The following is an 8426-nucleotide window of genomic DNA, read 5'->3' on the forward strand; positions in this document are numbered from 1 at the left end:
ATTTTTGTTTACACTATACTATAATCTATTAATTAAAATATAGCATTTTGTCTAAAAAATGTACATAGCTTAATTGAAAAATACTTTATTCCAAAAAAATGCTAACCATCATCTGAACCTTCAGCAAGTCATAATAGTAACATCAAAGATCACTGATCACAGATCACCATAACAAATATAATAATAATAATAAAAGTTTGGGATATTATGAAAATTACCAAATGTGAGTGACTATTGTTGGAAAAATGGTGCCTATAGACTGCTTCAATACAGGATTGCCACAAACCTTCAATCTGTAAAAAACACAATATCTGTGAAGCACAATAAGATGAAGTACAATAAAATGAGGTATGCTCGTATAAGAAAAGAAAATGACAGGCCAACGTATTGGGTTGGCCAAAAAGTGCCATAAATAAAATAAATAAAAATAAAAGGCACATTTTTCATTTTCATCAAGAACTTTATTGAATAACGTATTCTCCCCTTTGTACCATTACCTTCTGCCATTTTTCAGGAAAATTCATAATTCCATCGTCCCAAAACTTATCTTTTTGAGCAAATAACTGTTCCAGGGAACAGTTCTTCCAGGGAATTGAAATTTTTTCCATTAAGAGAATTTTGTAAAGACTGAAATAAACGGAAATCTGAAGGTGTAATGTCTGGTGAATACAGCAGATGAATTGGAACTTCCCAGCCAAGCTGTGACAGTTTTTACCTGGTTATCAAAGAAACACGCGGTCTTGTAGTATCCTGATGGAAGACTATGCATTTTCTGTTCACTAACTCCGGACGCTTTTCATCAAATGCCACTTTCAGTTGGTCTAATTGGGAGCAGTACTTGTTGGAATTAATTATTTGGTTTTCCAGAAGGAGCTCATAATAGAGGACTCCTTTCCAATCCCACCATATACACAACATCACCTTCTTTGGATGAAGACTGGCCTTTTGGTGTGGTTGGTGGTGTTTCATTTTGCTTGCCACATGATCTCTTCTGTTCCACATTATTGTACAGTATCCACTTTTCATGGACTGTCACAATTTATTTTAAAAATGGAACATTTTTTTATGTTTAAGTAGAGAATCACATGTGGAAATACAGTCAAGAACGTTTTTTCACTTAATTTATGTGGAACCCAAATATCAAAGTGATTAACATAACCAAGCTGGTGCAAATGATTTTCAATGCTTGATTTGTATATTTTGAGTATGTTGGCTATCTCCCGTGCGGTATAATGTTGATTATTCTCAATTAATGTCTTTATTTGATCCCTATCAACTTAAAATGGTCTACCCGACGATGGAGCATTGTCCAGCAAGAAATTTCCAGCACAAAACTTTGCAAACCACTTTTGACACAACATCAGTCACACACCTTCTCCATATACTGCATAAATATTTTTTGCATTTCGGGTACACTTCACCTTTCTTGAAATAATAAAGCATAATATGTCGAAAATGTTGCTGTTTTTCTTCCATCTTCAATATTGAAATGGCTACACAAAAATTCACCAATTTTGATGTCTTTTTAAAAATGCACACTGATATGACAGCTGTCATGTACAATCTAACAAAATTGTTTTGAATGAAGTTTAGACAACTAAGTGCTACTAGAGCCATCTTATGGAAAAAAAACAAATGAAACTTTTGGCCAACCCAATATGTTAGAGTATTCAGTAAATGGAAAAACACTATAGAAATATGAGTTAATATTATTATTATTGTTATTATTACTATAAAGTCACAGACTCAAAAACACTGTCCATATTTTCACAGTAGTGAGTGTTCAATGAGGATTATTTGTTATATAGGGCTATCAAATTATATTTTTCTAAGTGTTTTTAGATGTACTTATCACCTATTTAGCATTAGTTAGTACTAGATTATTTTAAAAAGTAAAATAATTTGATAGCTCAAATTTCCTGGAGGTATTTGTATATTTGTTGACTTCACATACACATTAGTGACTTGGATCTCAATAATGCTAATTATATAACTACATGTCAGGAACTGTGCTAACTACTCTGTGTGTTTCATCTCCCTTCAACCTCATAATTAATTCTATAGAGTGGATATAATAACTTTAATTTCACAGATAAGAAAAATGAGGATTAATGGGGTTTTTGCAAATACCCTGTGTCAAAAAGATCATAACTGGAAGAGGTATGTTTTGTGTCCAAAAATGTCTAATATTGTAGACAGCCCTTGTGCTTTACCACTACTTTAACTAGACAGTGTAGTTGCTTGCTATTCACTTTCAAATTAAATGAATGAATGAATATTGTCTTAGCTTAGATCTGACAACTTTTCAAACTCACAATATTTCAGGAAGGGAAAATGTCTGGATCCCAAATATGCAGATTGTGTATACCATAATTATCTATCTTAAGCATTCCACCATTATATCACATTAAACAGGTCCAAGTTGTAACTCGCTATTTTCCAAGTAATACTTGCTCCTTTTCCTGTGTTCCCTGACTTACTTAAAGGTATCATTATTCACCCAATTTCCTGCACTAAATATTTTAAGTCCTCTCTCTGCCTAATCTCCTATTAGTAATCCATTTCTAAATCATGTAAATTCTTCTGTAAGGTATCTCAAACCCATCCATTTCCCATCTTGCTCCAATCATCACTATCTCTCAGCTGGGTTGTTCTTATAGAGTCCTAACTGGTCCTACCCACTCACATCCATTCACCATGCTGCTGCTAGACTGTCCCTTCTACCATCAGATTTGATTATACAGTATTTCTGCTTTAAACATGAAAAGTATTCCTATTGCGCTGAAGACAGAGATCAAACACCTTAGCCCGGCCTATGAAGATCTTCCTCATTTTTCCTTCTCCAATTCATTTCACACTTTACACCATGAAAATAATTAACTAGTTGCACCTTCACAAGCAGGCTAAGCTTTCAGTGTCCTCATATCATTTGCCTTACTTGTTCATCTGTCAGGACTGCCTTTTCCCACATCTGTCCTACTTAGTGACTAAAGCAGGACTGACCAGAAAGTAACCTTCCCATAAGCTTTACCAGCTGAAGCCTACACAACTCCCCATTAACTCCTGAATCTGTCCCTATTATGACACTATCCCATCGCATTAATTCCTTACTTGCCACTGACCCCACTAAGTGAAATCAGCTTGAGAACATGGGTCATGTTTTTTTTTTTTTTTTAATTTTACATAATCAGAATCTAGATGCCTGGCACAATTCTGATGCTCAATAAACTGTTTCAAAAAAAATAATAAGTGAATAAGTGAATGGATAAATAGAAAGGAAGGAAGGAAAGAAAGAAGGGAGAAAGGAAGGGAAAGAGTATGAAAGGAAGAAAGAAAAAACATACGCCCTCTTGCTCAAGAAGAATATAAAAACTTAATACCCTTGGTTTTGGGGATACGTGATAGGATCAGAAGCACATGCTACTGTAAGATGTAAGTGTTATTTTTAGAGAAAATACATTATATTGTGTTTTTGTGTAGCAAATGGTAAACCTATCACCTCCCGCTGTAAATCCGACCCTCCATGAAATAAATCTTTCTTATAATCTCAGTGTTTTTCTTAAGATGGTATTCTATTCTTTAAGAGTAAAATGACCTAATCTGCAGTTCCAAACCTTCACTTTTCAAAAAAAAAAAAAGATTATTGAAATTTATAGATTTGGCCATGGCAAAATGGCATTTATGTTTTTCAGAGTTAAAATGAAATAAAATATCTAACTTGCTGGGTTTTGCTTTCATGACAAATAGGCACTGACAAATACATACCACATTACCATCCTTGATTGCTCTGATGGAACTCATTTTCATCTTGTGTTCCTCTAATTACATGAAAATTGCATACTTTTTATGCATGACACATTTTGCACAGCTTTAGCAAAAGGTTGTGAAGAGAGGGAAAAAAAAAAAAAACATTTATCAGTTTTTTCCCCTTTCACAGCAGCAATTGATCATCTTCCCAGCAATCAATCTTGCTTTATGGGCCTATTTTTCTCCACTATTGTAACCAAATGGCAGCAGAAAGGCACTGTACACAAAAAAAATATGGTGGAGGTTTTTAGGTGTTTTTCTCAGCTTTTAATAGATGAGATTGAGGATGCCCTTGCTTTCTGATGATTGTTCTGATTTGTTTTCTTTGCTCTTCATTCCTCTCTCTGCCTGGGTTTGAAGCTTTCACCATAGAAAGAGCGGTAGGACTCCTGTCTAAGAATCCTACCCCACCCTTTATTTCTTATTCAAACTACTTTACATTTACAGAGAATATTCAACATTTTAAAACACTTTCTTATCAATTTTTAAAATTTTAGTTTCATAATAAAATGGGATATATTTAGAGAAGATCATTTTAATCTGCATTTTAAAGATGAGGAAATTGAATGTTTATATGACTTGTGACTTTCCTAAATTAATGTGATTTATTTGTTTTGAATCTTGTAGTTGATTCAGAAGTCCTGGCTTCCAGTCCCAGTTTTTCCCAGAGGGTTTGGCTTCTCTTTAATAAAGACCTGGGAAAATAATTTTTCTGCTACCTATCCATAAAAATGCATACAAAGAACACACCAATAACAAATATCAGAGAAAATTGCAGTCAATCAATTGGTGTTTCTTTTACCATTCTTTATTTCTATTCTTTCTGAGAAAGAAGGCATTGGCGTTCACAGGAAGCTCAGCATTATTGTATTTAACTCTAAAGGAATTGTAGAAGGCACATCTCATTCCTTGAAAATAATGACAAATTATGCAATTTTTATTTTACTCAACTAGATTGAAAACGCCTGGGGAATAGCCAAGCTGCTTGGCAAAGGGAGGCATTTGATGTTTGGGGCTTTGGAGCCAAGGGAGCAGCATTGCTTTTCAAACAGGTGCAGGCTCCTAAAGCCTCGCTCGTTTCCCCTTTTGGACAGGCGCAGCACCTGACCAACTTTGGGAGAACAAAGCCTCCATCTGGACAAAGGGAAAGAGAGCTGGTCGCCTGTGGAGCTGCAGAGAACAAGGCTCTACTTCCCTTTGAAGTGCTGGCATTCTCCTTAATCACCTGGAAAAGTCTTAATTTAAAGAGGGGCTCTTATACAAGCAGGGGATCTCAAGTATATTTGACTTTCATATCCAATCTACTTCCCTTTCATCAGGTTTATTAAAATTGGTGATCTGTTCATTGTGAACCCCGTTTGTATCTGAATATGGAGTACTTCCTTTAGGGTCTCCCTCGCTGCTCTGTTTGGTCCTGTGATGCACTCATATTGCTGCCTTTGCCATGGAGTCATTATTTCTGGGGATAAATACTGTGATGTCAGGCACACTGGATTATAATTGTTGCAGGGTAAACACAACGGGACTTTATGTTCTTAGAATGCCTAATTAGACGACAGTAAATGTATTGTGGGACAGCTGAAAAACACAAACCTAGGAAGTGTTGCATTTTTCACCATTGGATATACATGCATTGATGCACTTTATATCTTTACTCATATGAAATAAATATCCTAAAGGAATTCTTTCACCATTTTAGAAAGATACCTGAAAGATTCACTTTGGAGAAACACACAAAATCCATAAAGCTATAGTCTCAGGAGTACTAGTCAGCTCCATACAGTGCATGGGGAATGTGACAGTCATTCTAGTACACGCACCTCACCCAAATGCCCTCTTTTTAAAAAAGGGAGGGAGGATAAGTGATATTTTGATTTTATACTTGGGTTTGCGTCCTGGATACAACCATATGTTAGGGATACAAGAAACGGGAGTTCTTGCCATAAAAGAGTTTGTATTTTATGTGAGATAAATAAAATCATCTGAGAATTCAACTGTAAAAACAGAATTAAGCACTTCAAAAGATAATGGGAAATCAGAGTAAGACAATTTTAGTCAAAGAAATAGGTAACAGTGTTCACGGGATTGCAGTTTGAGCTTAGCTTTAAAAGTTGTATAAAATTATAAAGAGAGGGATGTGGATGGTGTGTCCTTATTGTTAATGATTTAAAAGAGAAAATCTGTGTAGGAATAAACCAGCAGTTTCTAGTGGGGACTCTCGCTATGTCATAAGGGAAGTTGGTTTTTTTTTTTTGATTGTTTAGTTTTTATTTCATAACCATAAACTTAACTTTGCAATTCAGCTAAACTTGGAGGGGAATAAGGAAAATATGGAACCCAAAGAAGTGCAATGAGAGCACAAAGATTATAGTATATTTTGAGCAGATGGAGATGAAGGGGTGCTCTCCTGAGCTACAGAAGAAATGGTCTTGGTGGTTAAGATAAAACACAAGTCAAATTTATTATTAGATTTGTCCAGAGTCAGCAATGGTGATCTTCTTGCTGGTCTTGCCATTCCTGGACCCAAAGTGCTCCATGGCTTCCACAATATTCATGCCCTCTTTCACCTTGCGAAAGACCACATGCTTGTCACCCAACCACTCAGTCTTGGCAGTGCAGATGAAAAACGGAACCGTTTGTGTTGGGGCCAGCATTTGCCATGGACAAGATGCCAGGACCCATATGCTTCAGGAGGAAATTCTCATCATCAAATTTCTCCCATAGATGGACTTGCCACCAGTGCCATTATGACATGTGAAGTCACCACCCTGACACATAAATCCTGGAATTGTTCTGTGAAAGCAGGAACCTTTATAACCAAAACCCTTCTTCCCAGTGCTCAGAGCATGAAAGTTTTCTGCTGTCTTTGGAACTTTGTCTGCAAACAGCTCGAAGGAGACACGTTCCAAGGGCTCGCCATCAATGGCGATGTCAAAGAACACAGTAGGGTTGACCATGGTTGGGCAGCGCGGGAGGTTCCGGTGTGGCAGCGTCTGCAAAGCCATAAGGGAAGTTTTGAAAAGATCTCTGGAGAAATGGAGACTTACCTTTAGGCAGTTATCAGATTGGAAGTTAAAAATGAAGTTCCGTTTTTGATTCTGAGTGAAGTCTGTGTGTGTCTGTGTGTGTGTGCCCGCTCACACACATGTCAAAGTCCTTGCCCTCTTATCGCCTCACTCTATAGATTTTCTTGAAGTGCCACTCCCAAGTACAACCCATTTGTCCACGGTTCATATTCCAAAATATTCCTCTCTTTCTCCATCATATCAGTTTTCCCTTTGGGGCCTGTTTCCAGCTGAAAGGGTAGGAAATGACCAACAACATGAATTTATACCAAGTTGTATATCTAGGACTGCAGTAAGGCATGACATTTCTCCCAAGACTGTTCATATCTTCAAAGGGTATTACTAACTCAAAGAACCAGTGGAATGTCCCTTCAATGAATGGACCACTGAGGAGCACTTTTGGGGAACAGGAGGACATCCCAGTGTCCTTAAGTTCTCTCCATATAAGTGGATGTCTCCTCACTGAAATGCACGTTAGGACAGAAAAGCACTTGTTCTTCAGCCCTACAGACATTCACAGGCCTGTAAACAATGGTGCCTGTCACACTGGGGGCTGGGAGTAGAAAGATGGGTGGGAAGGTGGTGCTTGCAAAATCCCATTTAGGGCATTATTTATTATTCTAGTTTGTAGTTTATCCTTATAGCATCTGTAATAAATAAACACTCTTCAGAAGAAAGTGCAAGTTAACAAGGAGTAGATGAGATTGAATGTGACGACTCCAGCCCTGTACAAGAGTCACTGGCCCATTAAATGAATGTGCACAGCTACTTCTTAATGCTCTCCATAAGTAATCAATTTCTGAAAATACCAAATAATTTTAAAACAGCCCTATCTGACCTCACTCTCCAGTGATGCTGGATCAATCAGCCCTTGCTGATTTGCCTACCTAGTTTTAAATCAATCAGATTTGACATTTTTGGTTTTGTGTTTCTTTCCCTTGCCTACTCCTGCACCTATTCCCTTCCTTTGGCAATATTAAATGGTAACTGCCCTCATTCAAGGTTAGGGCCCCAAAATGTAGCTTAATATTTATAGGTCTGGACATCTTTTGAAAAAGCAGCAGAGGAATGTAAATACCATTGCAAGAAGCTAGAACATTCTGATGCTGTACTAGGGTTTGATTTCTATCCATATAAAAAGACCCAGGATTCCCAGAGCCTGAACACAGATGGAACTTGAGAAAGTGTCAGCCTGAAGTATCTTCTATCAGACTTTCAAATAGAGTGTGATTCAGGAAAAAAGGTTAAAAAAGTATGATTTGAGCTTCCTTTCTCTTTTTGACTAATTAACTTCTCCAGGTCAAAAGTAATTTTTTCCAGTTTCCTAGATCATAGCAGATAATATTTGTAAAAGAGTTTCATACAATCTCATTTTAAGTATGTAATATAACCTTCTCATTTGTTTCTTTCTTTTTGGTCTCTATCCCCTCTTACTATTTTTTTCCCTTTCTTTATTCTCCTCATCCTCTTACTCTGCCTCCTCTTCTTCCTTCCTCTTTTCATCATTCTTGTTTTGAATATAAGTATTGTGTATTTGGTTTAGATTGAATATTT

At 36.6% G+C, this 8426-nt stretch overlaps 1 pseudogene across 1 annotated transcript; it reads right to left on the reverse strand.

Annotated features, from left to right (window-relative positions):
• Positions 1–5876: 5876 nt before the first annotated feature.
• On the reverse strand, positions 5877–6800 carry LOC309970407 (peptidyl-prolyl cis-trans isomerase A-like; annotated as a pseudogene). The gene has a single exon. The product of its transcript is annotated as a peptidyl-prolyl cis-trans isomerase A-like (transcript).
• Positions 6801–8426: the final 1626 nt, after the last annotated feature.

Source organism: Leucopleurus acutus, assembly GCF_964270905.1.
Source record: "Leucopleurus acutus genome assembly, chromosome: 13".
Lineage (NCBI taxonomy): Eukaryota > Metazoa > Chordata > Mammalia > Artiodactyla > Delphinidae > Leucopleurus > Leucopleurus acutus.